The 16,508-nt window shown below is 42.4% G+C and overlaps 1 protein-coding gene across 3 annotated transcripts in view; it reads right to left on the bottom strand.

Moving 5' to 3' along the window:
- Window positions 1-16,508, bottom strand: part of LOC128872908 (mucin-5AC-like) — a 291,111-nt gene that overhangs the window by 88,479 nt on the left and 186,124 nt on the right. For all 3 annotated transcript variants that reach the window (XM_054116074.1, XM_054116073.1, XM_054116075.1), the window contains exon 3: window positions 4,839-4,952. The gene's annotated coding sequence lies outside the window, so the exon portion shown is untranslated. The remainder of the gene's footprint in view (window positions 1-4,838; window positions 4,953-16,508) is intronic.

Here is a 16,508-nt window from a genome sequence, read left to right as displayed (position 1 = left end):
CTGGAAAGATTTGAGTGGAGCTTTTAGTAAATGGTTTAGATAGAGGTGGGTTCATCTTGTTACTCATCACAATACTAGACAATCTATTATGCTTTATGATGCAGAAATATTTTATATTTCGCAGTATTAAACTCTATTTTGCTGAAATATACTGTATTTTGCCGTATTATACTGTGTTGCGATAAGTATTACGTTGTATCTTGATGCACAGATAAAGATAAATTGCGCAAATTTCGATAAACGTGTGCAACAGTAGGAACGGGGTCCCGTCGCGCGAATGAAGGGTTATAAATTGTCACTTGAAAGCGGGAACTATACGCCACTCCCGCGACGTAACGCGACAGGCAAAGATTCGATCGTCGATGGCCGCCGGCAGATGCCCGTCGTCTGCATGTATCCGTATCACCGTCCCGGGCGGTTCATTCCCGATGGAAGCGAAAATGAAAAGGCGGCGCGAGGGTGGCGTGGAAGATCGAACGGTTATTCGCTCGATGGAGGGCACTTTCGATCGGTCTCCGCGCTTTAGGGCGCGATGGAACGCGAATAAATTTATTCCCCCGAGCTGACGACCCGCCTCGTCGACTACCGCGAGAAAAATGCCACTGGTTTCTCCCTCTTTTCCCGTACGAAGCAACACTTTTGTCGCTCGTTGCCGACGGAGATCTCGACTGGAATTCCTCGTGCAATCGCGTATCGATGCGCGAGGAAATCCGCCATTCGTGTTATGGAACACGGAAACGTATTTGGTTTCGTACGCTCGAGAATGCTGGATTGAATCGGTGCAGAGCTTGTCGAAGACGCGGGGGTTAGGACGCGAAGGTTGCGCAAGGTCGAGTGGACTGTTAGGCAAATTGGAGCACGCGAGGGAGTCCATTGCCTCAACAGTTGGAAAATTAGTCTATTACGGATGATGTTGCGACCTGAGATTGAATATATATTACAAGGTTAAGGACATTGAATGCTCCAAGGTTGAGAACGGTACTTTCATCCTTCTACAATTGTAATTCTTATTTCTGATGCATACACTATTTGTTTTCCCATGCTAGCAGTAATAAAAATAAAGAAATGTTACACGTTAAACTTGAGATGCTTGAGAAATGATTTATTTTCTTTCAACTCGGTCAGTATAATCAATTTCATTTTCATAGACATCGAAGGTCACAAATCTTGCCTTTCCAGCGATCATACCCTGCCAAATTAACCCCCTACGATATCACAAGAGTAATTCCATCATAAATCCCCGAGAAAGGATCCACCTACGACTCCGTCCAGCGTACCCAACCGCCTGAATTTCGGTTTCTCTCGACAGAAACGTATTTAGGATCCCGAATAATTTTCAGCTGAAAGCCTAGCAGCCACCCGAGGGGTAGATTTTGAACTTGACGCCCCGTTTATACGTCACTCGCGTGCTTTTACTCTCGAATGTTGCACCCTTTATAAAATCAGCCCACCGGGAGAACGCGCTTTTCTGAACACGCTCTTCCGTTGCTCTCTTTTCTCCCCGTTTCCGTCGTTGCCTTATAAACGAGGCATTCGCGTAATCCCAGTCTTTCTGTATTATTCAATTTTCCCCGTCCTCCGTACAACCCGGCCATCCCACTCCGGCCCGCAGTTTACATTTTGCTCTCGGCTCGCTCACTCCACTCGGTTACCGCATATTTACGTTTCAAATAATCCTTTATGCGCTTACGTTCCTCGCCCATTCCCTTACCAGACGGGAATAAAGACTTTATTCTATTCCGCTTCATTTTATCCCACTTACTCCTGCACGCGCAACGACCACCGCTGTCCCGGGAACGGGGCTTAGGCTGCGCGCACACCGGTCGAAATTTTCATCCGGATAAAAAGATAAACGAAGTAAGTAACGTTCGAAAATACTTGGTAAACGGATTTAAACGCGATTATTATTCGAAGCGGAACGTATTGGTCGAATTCGTACCGAATCGTGGTCAGCGTATAATGAAAACCAATTTACTCTGAGTCTTTGTTTATCGATGCACCGTGGATTAATTTTCAAACTGTGACGGGTTACATAGTAATTGACTTTGAATTTTTATTCTAAAGAAGTTTACTGGTATACTTATCATAAGTGATGTGATTATCTCTTAAGGTTTGGATTTATATCGAGTTCAAAAGTCACTCTTACCTTTACCCTGTCTAAAAGACCTCGAAACCAGTAAAATTCTTCCGCAATAAATATTCAAGCCATAAATAGGTATCAATTGTGACGGGAGCTTAACGAGCATACGGACGCAAGCATGATCGCGCACGGGACGCCGCGATGCAGGTAGATTATGGTTCGAACCGGTTGCGAAAGGCGCGCAACCGAACGGCGGCCCCCAATCGGAATTGCTAATTAGGCGCGTGTAAAATTACTGTAAATCGACGAGCCGACAATTATTGTAAACAGCCTATCCTGTAGGGGAATATTTCACCGTCGTCGAAGGGGGGAGAGGAGGAAGGACGAGCTCGAAAACGATTTTCCTCTTTGAGAATTACCATTCGACGACGTTCGCTCGCCGCCTCGGACCTTTTGCGATCGCGCGACGACGGCGAACAACGAAACTGGAAAGGGAGAACCCTTATCGGGGAAGATTAACTCCTTGTCGCGATGAACCGCGCCTGTATCGCCTGAACAAGTGCAGGCTCTGTTTGGAAACGTTTCAAGGTAACGTTTAATCATTGGGTAGAAGGTTAGACTGTGCAGCGAAAGGCTGGGTCATTTCTGACCCGTGGTGAATACATCTATGGATCTAGAAATGTATTTTCCTGTCACATTTTTATGTTAATATTTTGAACTATATTTTCTAGCGATTCTTTCTTTTTTTTTTTAAGGGGGGCAGCTTATGATGGAAATGGAGAAAAGCCCTCCCCCTTAGCCCTCAATTCCTTCTCTTCTAAAATATTAACCAAAAAATGTCTTCTCATTTCCATCACTTCGTACAAATCTACCAGAACCACTACTCTTTCGTGTGCGAAACTACTGTTCCTATCATCGCGAGGCATCGCCAATTCTTTCAGTGTGCATTATTCAGCGGATCGCAAAACATCCGAGGCGTTTCCGTGTGGCTTCGATTGTTTTTTTCTTCCCTTCTCGCTCTTCCACGTAATTACTGAAACGTGACTCGAGCGACAGGGATCGCGGAGACGGTGGCATGAAATATTCGAAGCGCTCGGAATGTCGTATTCATGAATATCACACGACAGCGTATGAATTAGTCCGGGACGAAGGTGGAAGTTTAATCGGAACGGGACGCGCGTCCTTGGGTATCGGTTGCACCGGGGAAACGCAGGCGCAAGCGATTCCGAGCGGCTCCGCTTCGAAGTGAACCGCGGCCCGTACCGTTCCTCCAGGGGCCACAAATCGTTCCGAGGATCTAGATCTCGCGCAGTCCTTGCTCCACTTCCACCACTATCGCCCGCACACGCGTGTTTCAATTACCGCAATTTTATCGCCGATCCTCCTGTTACACTATCTTCGTTGTAATGAACCAGTGTGAACGTATCATGAAAAAAAAATATACATGTCGAATTGAGTAACCTCCTCCTTTTCGAAATTGGTTAAAAATAGCAATTAATAATAATTTTAATCAATATGGAATGCAGGGATGAACAATTTAATTGTGCATTAAAGCATTGAAACATCAAAGCAATGAAGCATCAAGATATCGAAGCACTGAAACTTTGGAGCATCGAGGCGTCGAAACATCGAAGCATGAAAGCGTTGAAGCATCAAGACATTGAAGCACTGGAACTTTGGTGCATCAAGGCTTCGAAACATCGAAGCATCGAAGTATCAAAGCGTTGAAGCATCGATGGATCGATGCATTGAAGCATTGACAAATCGAGGCACTGAAATATCAAAGCATTGAAGCACCGAAGCTTTGTTCTTCTTTGTTGATGTCTTCGAGCAGTAAATTTAAATATTCTTCATTCCTAAAATCATGATTTACTATCCACTAAACTGTTTGTTTTCTATAGCTGCTCTTCGTTAAATACAATTTAGATCGAGTACTCATGAAATAGTCCTCACCCAATCGATGATAATTTAGTTTATTCGTAGCTCTGACCCTGATTTCTGTCACGAGGCTCCCTCTTTGATCCGATTCCGAGCTATGCATAAATTTTCCGCTTTTATGGCACTCTTTTGCACGGATCCGAGAGATTTCGACTTGTTGGTCTCTTTAGGAACGAAAGTGGGACGCGTGAAGCGGATATTACGAAGTGCAGAGCATTAAGTTATACGGCTTAAGTCGACGCTAATTTTCACAGTTTATATTTTTGCTCCGACGCTTTCGATTTTAATACCAACCTGAAAACTTTCCTTTATCCTCCGTGTATCTTCCACCGCACGCATTTCTGCGGATTTTAATGCTTCAACGTTTCTGAAATTCCTAACAATTTATTCGCGAGGTTTATCTAGTTATTAAACGTGGCAGATAAAAGACATTGTAGCTGAGCATAATTCTTTCAGCCTTTCTATAACTTCTTTCACAGAAAAAAACTGTACGCCCTTCCTTTTTCACAAATATTTATCTTTTTCTGTTCTTTCTATACTATTAATTAGCTTAAAACAATGTACACACTCACTATAACAAGGTGCCTACAGTGATTATCAAATTCGAACAGCTATGAAAGAGGCTTTCCATCGATAAATATACATACAAGTTACTCCAGTCTAGACGACTCATCCTGTGTAAAGAACGCAGGCGTAGAGGGATTTAGGTGTTCGCACATCATGGAGGATATTCGGTGTAAAAAGCTGGACGCGTAAAATGACGCAAGAACGGTCCAATGGCAGGAAGAGGGAAACATAAAACGAGAGGTGTATTTCCTACCTGGTGTGGCTGCAGGGTGTCAGGGATGGGCCGTGGTGTTATTAGCCAGCGGTGCTTACGGGGCGCATAAGCGCAACCTCCACCTCCGAACTACTCCGGCTTTGTCTCTGCATCCTGAAAAACCCAGAAACAAGCGAAATGAGTTTTACACCGTCAAGAGTCGCTGGCTAAGGTTTGCCACGTTTATGTAAACGGGGCGGACGGTAGGCTAGAATTAATTTCCTGCTATGCAAAAATAATACAAAATTCAAGGATAAAATTAATTACAGTAGGTAAATTAAAAAGCAAGTAAATATTCGATTCGTTTGGTTTCATCGACCAAGGAGTGGATTTCGCACTGTTTATATGAATATTATTTAAAATGAATACTAGCTTCACGAAATCATGAAAATAAATTGAACGAACAATATCATACTATAATAAATTACGAGGATGTAAAGGTATCCTGGATAGTGCGCCGAAACGTGTTCATCTTCCGTAGTCTCCTGTTCAGCAACGTTTTGATACATTATTCAGGATCTCTTTACATCCTCATAATTTATCAGAGTATGATGCTGTTTATTCAATTTACTTTCTTGACATGATGCTTTTCTTGAAATACTCGGGTTATTCAATCCATGTTATTATGTTTCCTACTTATTGTACATTATTTTTAATCCTTCTAAAATTGTAATTTACGATTCAATCTTGTATTTCCTTGTTTTCATGTTTGCACCTCTAGAGGATCAAACACTCTGACGATTCACTAACTAAATCGTTCTGTTCTTCTGTCAAATAATTTACATGGTCTCACATCGCGTTGTTTTGTGTACCAGTAAGACCGTAACAAAGGAAAAATGATCAATACCGAAATAATCTACCCCGAAGTCCCCAGTATGAATATTCTTCTCGAAATTAACGAGTGCTGTGGCGTGCACTCGGGGCACGCTTTGAAATTCATCCTGTCGAACAGACCTTTTCGTATTACAATATCGCTTTCGGATACATGGTGAAAGTTTGATATTAAACGAAGAAATAAAGAGGAATATATAAAATGAACGCAGTTGGAAGAGGATTGATGGACGAAAGCATGGAGCTCGGCGCAGCTGCACCCGCGGGGTTCGCATCGATATTCGAGCAACGTGTACGATTGAACGTCGATGCGCGCATTGCTCTCGTCCAGCACCTGGTTATGTGGAGGAAGTACCACCGATACACAGTTATTGCCGTCACTGTCAGCAGCTCGCGCAAAAGGTGAAGCAACGCTTTCGGAAACCGCTTCACTCCATTTTTTCACCTCCAACATCGTTACTTACGCGTGACAAGTAAAACAAACAATAATAATACTGAGCCACTGAATTTAAATTGACCCTTTAATAAATATTTTTAGGGTCTCCAGTGGTTTTGATTTTATGAAACACTGAGATGTAACATTTTATTATACAAGTATTATGTTTTATTTTCTTTTGTGGTCATTTTCTGGTGCATAAAATACTGAAGTATTGAAGGATGAAAGCATTGAAGCATTAAAACACTGAAGTATTGTAGCATCGAAGCATTGCAGTATCGAGGCATTGAAACACTGAAGCATCGAAGCATCGAGGCATTGAAGCATTGAAACATTGAAGAGCTTCTTCTTCGGCTCTTCTTCCCCATTTTAATGCTCAGAGTGGCCAGTAATGGTGACGAATTATGGCATATGGAGGGTCGAAGGTCTCCCACACGAAATGTAATAATTTCTCGGTATCGTCCAACGTTGCGGATTTATCGTAACGTTAAACAAATGCGCGTGAATTCAACGTTAATTGTTTTGCAAATTAATTCATACGCTCCGGGCGTGGTACAAATCAAAATGCACCGTCCCTCGAGAGGGTTGGATCGGTCAATAATATACAAATTATCACCGGTGGTTAAACATTTACATTATCTGGTGCTGGCGGTTTTTGCGCTCGCAGAGGAAGAATACGATTAATAGCTAATGACGATTAATCGAGCACGGTGTTGCGAAACGGCGCACGCTGCAACGGAATTAATTCGCGGAGCGACAGAAATAGCTGTACCATAATTATCTCACATTTTTTTATTGATTTATTCACAGAGAACTGAGCCACTGTTATTCGGGTGAACAAGAGGAAACGAGAGAAATATAATGTAGGAATGAGTAAGAAAATATAAAAAATACATACTACACGAAACAGTACCTTTTATGTGTGAGATAAATAATTTCCTTATACTATGATTTAATTTTATTAAAGTCTTTATCAAATATAAAACTACTGCTTATCGTCACTTTGAGTAAACATGTCGATACTCCGCCGACGAAAACAGAACCACCTCAGCTTGCAGACGCAACGTAAAAAATACGTTGCTAATATATGTAATAATTAATCAGATACATATGTACATATGCATAATTACACAGCTTTATATCATTATATCACCCTGTTTTTAATACTTGTAAGCATTAAAATTCATCACTGTGGCAATTTAAAATTTAACACGGTGCTACTGATCGTGTAAATATTCTAGAGCTATCTTTTTTCCAAACATGAAAATGAAATTCACGCACATCAGAGGGTGAAGGAAATTAGTCGGAATATTTTCCCCGCAGTTTGCGCTAAAATCAGTCAATTATTTCTATCGCGTAGCGAATCAATTCTGGTCCACTGTGCGCCATGCACGCGCTACACTCATGTAAAACTCCTCCTCCTCCTCCTCCTCCTCCTCCCCCCCCCCGCGTACACGTGCAACCGCGTAATGGGTTGCGGAAGGAGAAAGGGCGAGCTGCTCACCGCTTGAGCAAAAGTTTATATTGGATTTCATATTTAATGCAACACACACCGTTGCCGCTACGAGGCCTGCCCCAACGGATAAATTATTTATGTCGGGACGCTTTTGTCCCTGTCTGGCAACGAGGGTCGTCGGATACAGGCCAGAGAGAGCGAGAGAGGAAGAAAAAAAAAGAATGGAGAGAAAGAGCCTGCGGATGATCGTTGAAAGGTCGCGATGAGCCCTGAACTGAACGAAAACCGTCGATCCTTTGGGGGGCGTTTACGATGAAATCTTGCTGACTTGATGGGACCTCGGCGTCCAGGAATGGCATTAAGGGCCTAACCTTCGAATTGCACGATGCCATCGAATATTGAGTCTTCGGTACGTTGTTTTATCGGGTATTAGGCGGCATATAACAGATAAGGGCAATCTTGTGTACTCTTACCTGAAATTTTAGGGTATCGAATAAGGGTTGAAGAATGATATTCTGTTTTATGACGAATACAAACTGGTTCTTTTGGGAAAAACTATTTCTATCATCGCATGTTCCTCTAAAATTGTGCAACCTAGTACTTTATACACCTCAAACAAAAACTTCATTTTTGGACTTTTGACCACGTTTTCGGGATTCTGCACCACTGTGGAGCGTGACGACCAGGCGTCTGACGCAATGGAAGCAGCGTCCCGACGCAGATGCTCGTCGACGCTGAATATACGAGCCACGATGACGCAAAGCGTTCCAACGGAGTTCAGAAGTTTCCAGGATGTTAACTCTTCGTAGACGGGATCTCCGATACCGCTTAGTACGGGAAGTTTTAAGGGTCCATAATATGCAAGAGTATAGATTCATGGCTGACAAGAGTCGTAAAAATCGCGGGAGCGTTAGCGAACGCTTTACCAGTTTCCTCGAGGAGGACACATAAATTACACGAAGGTTATGCGATGACAGAGATGCTCCCCCTCGAGGACCTAATCGTTTTCGAGCTATGTATCAATGCTACGACGCGAGGCCTCCAGAGAGATTAGGCAAGTGTATCTGATTTCGACAGGATCGTTCACCCTTTCAATTCAATTGATATGGTTTGCGAAAGCTTTAGGAATTAGATTTACTAAATTTCTTAAACTTATAATACTGAATGCGTTGAATTTTACCATTTATAATGATAAATGCTCGAGGTTTCATAATTCCAAAGTCGCCTACAGTTGCTTCAGCTTGGAGCAAAGTTTCATACAGCGTGAAGTCTTTCATGTTCGCCAACATGTTTTTCCTCGAACTAGTTTAGGATGTGCGAAGTTACAAGAGAAAGAAAATATTGTGCTGTCCCGTGGAAAGTAATCCATCGGACGATTGCAATCGTGTATACCAATGGTTCATAAAATATTAACGAGAAGGTAATTATCAATGAATTATTAGCAATTTCACTTAACGCGCGTGAAAATAGTTTCCATTGTTCCACACGAGAAAAAGGAAAGCAAAAAGGTAGTACTCCATTCTAGTAACCGTGCAAGAGATTTAATGACCGTTATTCGACTCTCACGTTTGCGCAAGTCGATCATCGGGCACTAGCTGTCGGGCATGGAAACGCGAAACGCGGTGAATGGAACACAAGGGAACATTGAGGAAACATTTGTTAACCGAATGGAAGACAATGGGGGCCAATTTGGCTAATAAAACGGAGCTAGGTGAAATATTATTGAATGTGATAAATACTGCATGTGCAGTGAAACTTGCTCCGTATCAGATCCGTGTGAAGCGAATGGATAGTGTAAGAGATAATTAAACTCATTATTGGCCTTTGGAGTAAATGAGATGTTAAATTTGTATGCTCACTTTGACAATTGCTTATATTTTAATTACGTATGTAGAAGCATCCGGGCATTAAAGTATCGAAGCATTGAACCATCGAAGCATTAAGAAATTTTTTTTTCCACAATTTTTACGTGTGTTATTTGAATATCAATTTCATGAAATAATTAATTTTCACTGAAGCACGTTGGGTGGGCAAATACTTTTGTGACCCACTCCAGGTTGCAGGCAATAGCGCTGGGGAATAGGGCTCGAATAGCTGGTCTCGTCACGAAACGGCAAAATTGGCCCCGTCCGATCCGAGATATCCAGGAACCTTCGGAGATGTTAGCATATCTAATGAATAGCGACTAGAACTAAGCAGGCGTTTAGAACGCGATGAAAAGCAAGGGACGCACGGAATGGACGGGTAATATCGGGAATTCGACTCTGCAGCTACTCGTTACATGGAGGGGCGGCGCTCACGGAACCATTAACGATGGACCCATTGGTCGATTTCCACTGCTCACCGAGGATATCAAACCTTTATCATTACCAGGGAAGAAGACATCGATCAAATCCTCGATGATGCCGTAAACGCGTTTAACGTCCCGTAAATTTTCTTCAGCTCCGGACTTCCACGTTGGTCGTTACGTTTTTCCTTGTGGAGTAGGGCAAATCTCCCAGTCATCGACATTTTTCTTTACAACTTGTCAGTTTCAATAGTAATGAAAAATTTCGAGTTCTTTTTAACTACCTACGGTTTTTACTTACATTACCGTATAAGAAGATGGGCAGTTTGATTACCTAATACCTAGGGTACCTAATTCCCATGTCTCCAACAAGTAACACCCTAACACCTTCCGATTCAACGAGCAAGCCATCGAATTACAAGTGTGCAGAGGTGATTTATGGTTTAACTGTAAATAACAGTAAATCTTCATTTCCAATTCCGGGAACAGTCGGGTGCATTCGCCAACGATTCCCGACCGTCCAAACGAACTTTCTACGATTTATCTTCGTCCATGAAACTTTTGTCGTGGTCGCTGAAAATATATATTTCAATCCGCGCTCAACGTAAACGATTCCCATGAATCGGTTTTTATCTTTTTAGCCAAAAATCGGCGAACATAGACGACGCGACGGGTTGCTTTTTTTCTCCCTCAACTTCGATTCCAGGGGATACTAAATTCCGGGAGGTTTAACAGGAATTCGATGGTATCTCGTTTTCGCGGAAACGAGCGACGCGTGTTTGCTCGCGCGAGCGTGATGGGCCACGCTATGACTCGCGGTTGCCCAACCGTTGCGATGTTTGCCGCCAATGAGAGAGAGACGCTGCGTGTTGTTTTCGGAAACAAACCGACGTCACGGCACAGCCAACAGTTTGTCGCGTCGGTGTACACGGGAGAAATTGATGTTAGCTGCTGGGAAAATTGAATCTTTTTATGGGACAGTGGATTCCAAATGTTTGTGGAAGCCGACTCGGTCCTAGGTGTGGGCACCATTAACTTTAGAATCATTGAAGAATTGAAGCATTGATGCACCGAAACAGTGAGGCAGTGAAGCATCGAAGCATTGCAGCATCAAGGCATTGAAGCATCGAGGTATTGAAATATCAAAGCATCGAAGCTTTGAAGTATCGAGGCATTGAAGTACCAAAGCATTACATCACTGAAGCTTTGTTGCATTGAAGTACCAAAGCATTGCATCACTGAAGCTTTGTTGTATTGAACCGTTCAAACATCGAAGCACTGAAGCATCGAAGCACTGAGGCATTAAAACATTGAAGTACTGTAGCATTGAAACATTGAAGCACTTCAATATTGAAGCCCTACAGAGCTAAAGCAATTGAACGTTAAATCATCGAAGCATTAAAGCTTCTCAGCATTGAAGCATTTTGACTTTTCCTTGAATGCCTCCGACATCAAATAATTTTAGCATTCTCCAAATCAACGAAATAAATTGGCTATGAACAACTTCGTTAACGTCAAAATTAGGCCACGTATCTTAATCTACGTTTCCACGGAATTTTCACGCAATTCCACCGTGTTCATTCATAAATTCGTGTAAAATTAAAAAATATGTGGAACGAACGACACCATTTACCGGTTAATCGTTGGGTATACTTTCACGTTATCATCTGCAATATTTCATCATCCCCCAGGTAATTTGTTTTAATTAAGTCACATTTCACCACGGACACTATTTAATTTATTTTTCGCACTTGTTGCATTTCCCTCCCGCATAAATGCAGAGCAGCAAACGTTCGTTTCTAGTACTTATTAACATCCATAGTTATTAATCCTTCCTAATAATGTAACAACATTCGTATTACGCTATTCTAAACAGGATATATAGAGGAAATGATAAAACATAGAAACGGATGGAAATTTAAGTTTAAACGGTTCTCAATTAACATAATTTATTTAAAATTAGCTAAGTTACCAACACAAATTTTTAACCCAATAGTGTAATAATTCCCTTTCGGTACAGCTTCCCTGCAATCGAGGCCAAGAGTCGTTAGAAATCAACTACACGCCCAATAATACCAAAGAATGCCAAACTCAACGCTGCTCGCTCTGTAATTACAGTCTGACCTCTCCAAGGAGATCGGCACGTATGTTTACGTTCAGCTTTCAAGATATTTTATGTACTGTAACGAGGAAACGAGCACTGGAATCGTGAATAAATATTCATAATTAAATTTCCCGGTGATATAACATGGCAACGTCGTCACAAGATTAATAAATGTCATGGGTCAGTGTCAATCTCGATTTTTCTCCATGCAGTAATAGATATAAATGAACAATTTTAGTGAAAAATGCTCATAGGCAACTCCATGATCCTCTTCTTCTAACGAAAACATGATATCCCCAGTATTATTAAATAATTAAGAAAACTGCGTGGAAATTTAAGGCAAACGTTAAATCGGTTTGACGTCATATAAGAAGTTACAGTTCAAAAAGATAAACTACAGGGGAATTAGCTCATCTAATTTACACTAAACCTTCTCGTAATGCGCCTTCTCGGTAACCGTTGACCTAAGTCGATTATCAAGTAGTCCTGGACATTCCAAGCAGCCCGAGGCCGGACAGTAAACGACCGCAACTACTTTCTCCACGAGTCCGAGCGTCGCTGATCACCACCGAGCAACGAGCAGCCGAGGGATCATTATGAAAGCGTAATCTCCATTGTCTTCGCGCGAAAAATTATCTGAATAGACCCCACAGCCGCAAAATGCCTCGGCGAAGCGCTCTTCGCGGTCAACGAACGAAAAAATGAAAGTTTCTATGGTCGCTGAAACGAGCGTCGTTTTACAGTGAATATAAACGCAGGTGCATAATAATAACTGCCCCGCAATTGGGCTCCCGTTGCACAATCTCGTTGCTGTTAATCTTGTTTATAAATTTCAGATTTGACACGGAGAAATTAAATAATGGACTCCTTGAATGTTTATATTCTAAAGCTTTCAACATTTTCGTCACAGTGTGGGCATCAAATAAAAAGGTTTAGCAATTGCTCTATTCGCACACTGTCCCTAACAATGTGTAATGATTTGCCATCTTGTTACAAAAAAAACTCCAGTGTGAAGAATTAACACAGAAAATTCAAGACTGAAGGAAACAAAGAAATAAATTCATAACTAGTAAAATTAAAATGTGAGTGGGTTAATGATTCCTCTAAGCGAAAACTGGGACGACAACGCCGCGGGGGCGTATATTTCGCAAGCACAAGCACGGTAATTTAAAGTTTTTTCAACCCAGGCGAACACAGAGCCGAAGAGTTCGTCGTCCTTTCCGAGAATCGCTGCGAAGTGATTCACCGTGCACACCGGGGTTATTTAAATTTATACTCGTGTAACGTCACCACGCGGTAGAAAATAACGGAAAATATATAGACACGATGAAACCGGGGCTCCGTGTTCCCAAGTCCCCGGTATCGTGTCTCCGACGATTAATTCTTTAAACGAATCGCCCTACGTGATCCAATATCACAGGGAGCGTCGCGACACGTGACTCGAAACAGCTTTATCCATCATTGCCCGCATGCAGAGGCGGGCACGATTTTATTCGAACAATGAGTAACAAATAAGACGGTGTACGGCGATTTATTCGCTGCTTCCTCGATGAAACTTCCTTGTAGATCATTGCCAAGTCCATCTGAAATCGGTTTCTCGTGGAGAACATTTTTTGTCTTACGACAGAGAGCTCGACAGAGGAATTTATCTTGGAATATCGATTCGAGTTGTCTTTTTTACAATTGCATGTATGCGTGGAAGCAAAGGAAATTCCTTTATAGGAACACAGAATATAAATATTTATTTGTTTAATTTTTATTCGACGAGTAACGGACAAAAGGCTCAAAATCGTTATGCAGATCAGAATTTTTGTCCATCTCTGTCCGCAGACTGCTAGGATCTTTCTATTCCCGAGAGAAGAATGAACCCCGCCGCACTCCGGTGGCTCTTCGATCGCTGGAATCGCGTTTTCCGGTCCACGGTTGCGGTCAAACGGGAATTCACGGGCAACGGAAGAGCAAAGAATCGAATCGACTGGAAAAAAACGAGCATACGATCGGTTGCGCAGCTGAACGAATACAATTTGTCCAACCTTTTAACGCAACAGTTTTGGAGGAAACAATGGGAAAGCGAACGACAGACTAAAGTGAACCACGACGCACTTAGAAAATCCGAACAGGAAAAATTGTTTACTTACGTGGAATTACACTAAATATTCTATACATAAATAGAACATTATTTTATGTATAAAATATAAAAGAAGTATATTCGTTACAAAAGATAACGAGAAAAAAAACTTGCAACACAAAAAGGGAACACATCAGATTAACACAGTTTCAGCGCTTGTAATGTACTGAAAGAGTAGAACGAGTACCGGCATAAAACAGAATGGAATGAATGCACATTGCTAAAAACAATTTGGCAGAGTGCTGGACGCCAGACAGGTCTTCATAGGCGCAGTTATCCGCAACAGCGGACGATACGAGGAAAGATTCCAGCAGCGACATGTGGTTAGTCTCGATGCTAACGATTCACAGCGAGGTCGGGGATATTAAAGGGAAGAGGGCAAGGGAGCATCCAACGGGAGACAGAAGGGTGATGAGGTACGAAAGAACGAGGAAATAGGTCAGGGGGCAGAGGTCAGGCGCAGAAAAGAAAACGGTCATGGCTGCCTTCAGCCCTCCTTTTTCTCCGCGTGGCTCCATTCGCGTACGATCGATCACCAACCCCCAACAAGTTCTCCCTTTCCTTTCGCGCTCGATTTATCGTTCGAGATTCCTAAAGCAACAGCGGAATGCCCGTGGAAATGGGTGTTGTCGATCAAAAAACGAATTACGAGACGACTAATCACCGCTGCGAATCGCCAAGCAAACTTTGCTGAACGTGAGCCGTACCTAAAGTAACGGATTACGTTGCGGGGTATGTTTATCTTTATTCGGTGCTTTTATCGCGAGTGGTGGAAGAGCGAATTTTATTCTCCCATTGCGTGAGGTCCGCTGTGTCGGTGGTGCGCGACGATACCACGAGCAACAACTTGTCCGTCGATCGGGATGCTCGATAAATCTTCGCGGCAGCCTTGAAAACTCCTCCGTGCGTTTCCTAGTCGCGCTGGAGCGGAGGCGTTCTCGCTCGATTTGCATAGCCGTTTCCTTCGCTGTACAATGGCGTTCACGGTATCTCCAAATGTGAATATCATGGGCAAGGATAGCTCGCTAATAAACGATCGGGAGATGAAGCCTTTTCGAGCACTTTGTGGTATTTAGAGGAACCTGACATAGAACTGAGCTTAGTTTTCCATAGAAGTTTCAGTCTGTAGGGATTTCACTTTTACCGAGTACTATGTTTTCGAGAATTAATTGTAGTTGTAGGAATAATTGAAGAATTTTAATAAGGAATATTTTCCATCCACTGCAAATTAAGCTACCTCGATAAACCAAAAATTTGTATAATTAGGATCATTTACCAAACTACAATAATGTATCTTCAAAATCCACGAGCGCGTGGCACTTTAAACAAAAATTCATCTCGATTATGTGCACGTAAATTAATTCTCGAGGCAAGCTTGCAAAAGATTATCCGAGCCCCGGTCATGTATTCCCTTCAATCTTTATAATCCTTATTAAAAACATGATGATCGGATGCAACGGCGCTGAATCGAGTTCCGCGCCAGCGAAACGGCGAGGACCTATCGGCGATTTTAACGTCGCTCTAATTACGCGTAATGCGGAATTAACGGGACGGTGGGCGTTTATTCACGAGCGACGCCGCTCGTCGGGGCGATACGTGCGCCGCGGTGCAACGATGTTCCGACGTTAATGTTGAATACGATTTGGCTGGGTCATATATCAAAACGGGCGTCGATCGAACCGCGCCGGAGCCAATCCATGCCAGAAACCACCGCGCGATCGGTGCTCAACGATGCTCGACGATGCTCGAAAATTATACTGGAAATTATCATCCGACCAGGCGCGTGGAAGGCACCCCGTTAAATCCGCTGCCCAGCCCCCGTGCGGTGAACTAAAAATCATTTTATTAATGGTATGTTAAGCGTTATTTATCGACCACGTTCAATCTGGCTCGCTGATCCACGCGCGAACGCTCTAGTTAACCCGTCAAACACCGACATCCTGTTTAGAGGACATTTCGGGGAGAATATATTTTTATTTGCATGGAATTTATTCAAAATATTCGCTCAGTACGTTAATGTTTACTAGAGCACGGGAATTTTTTGTGAGCTTTATCGTGGTGTGTTACTAGTAAAATATTTGATAAGGATTAGGAGTTTGGCTTCGATGACTTTGGAACCTGGTATTTAGAATATGTTCAAAATTGTTTCGAATAAAATGATCAAAGTACTGTACTACTTCTCGATTTTATATCAAAGAGTAATTGGAAGATTCGAAGCTGCGTGCCTAGTTTCCTAAAGGAGCCATCATTCGAGGTTTCTACATATCTCCCCTTTCCCAAGTTTCATACTCTGAAGATTGCTAACATACTACTTAGGTTATGTTTCCTTAGCTCGTAACATGTATTCTACCGGGAGACTTGATTATTACTGTTACAATTATCCCAAGACTGCAAGAGTTAGGTACGTGACGAATCTATTTTGGTTAGA

This window comes from Hylaeus volcanicus, chromosome 2 (genome assembly GCF_026283585.1).
Source record: "Hylaeus volcanicus isolate JK05 chromosome 2, UHH_iyHylVolc1.0_haploid, whole genome shotgun sequence".
Taxonomy (NCBI): Eukaryota; Metazoa; Arthropoda; class Insecta; order Hymenoptera; family Colletidae; genus Hylaeus; species Hylaeus volcanicus.
This window is presented reverse-complemented; position numbering and strand designations above follow the sequence as displayed.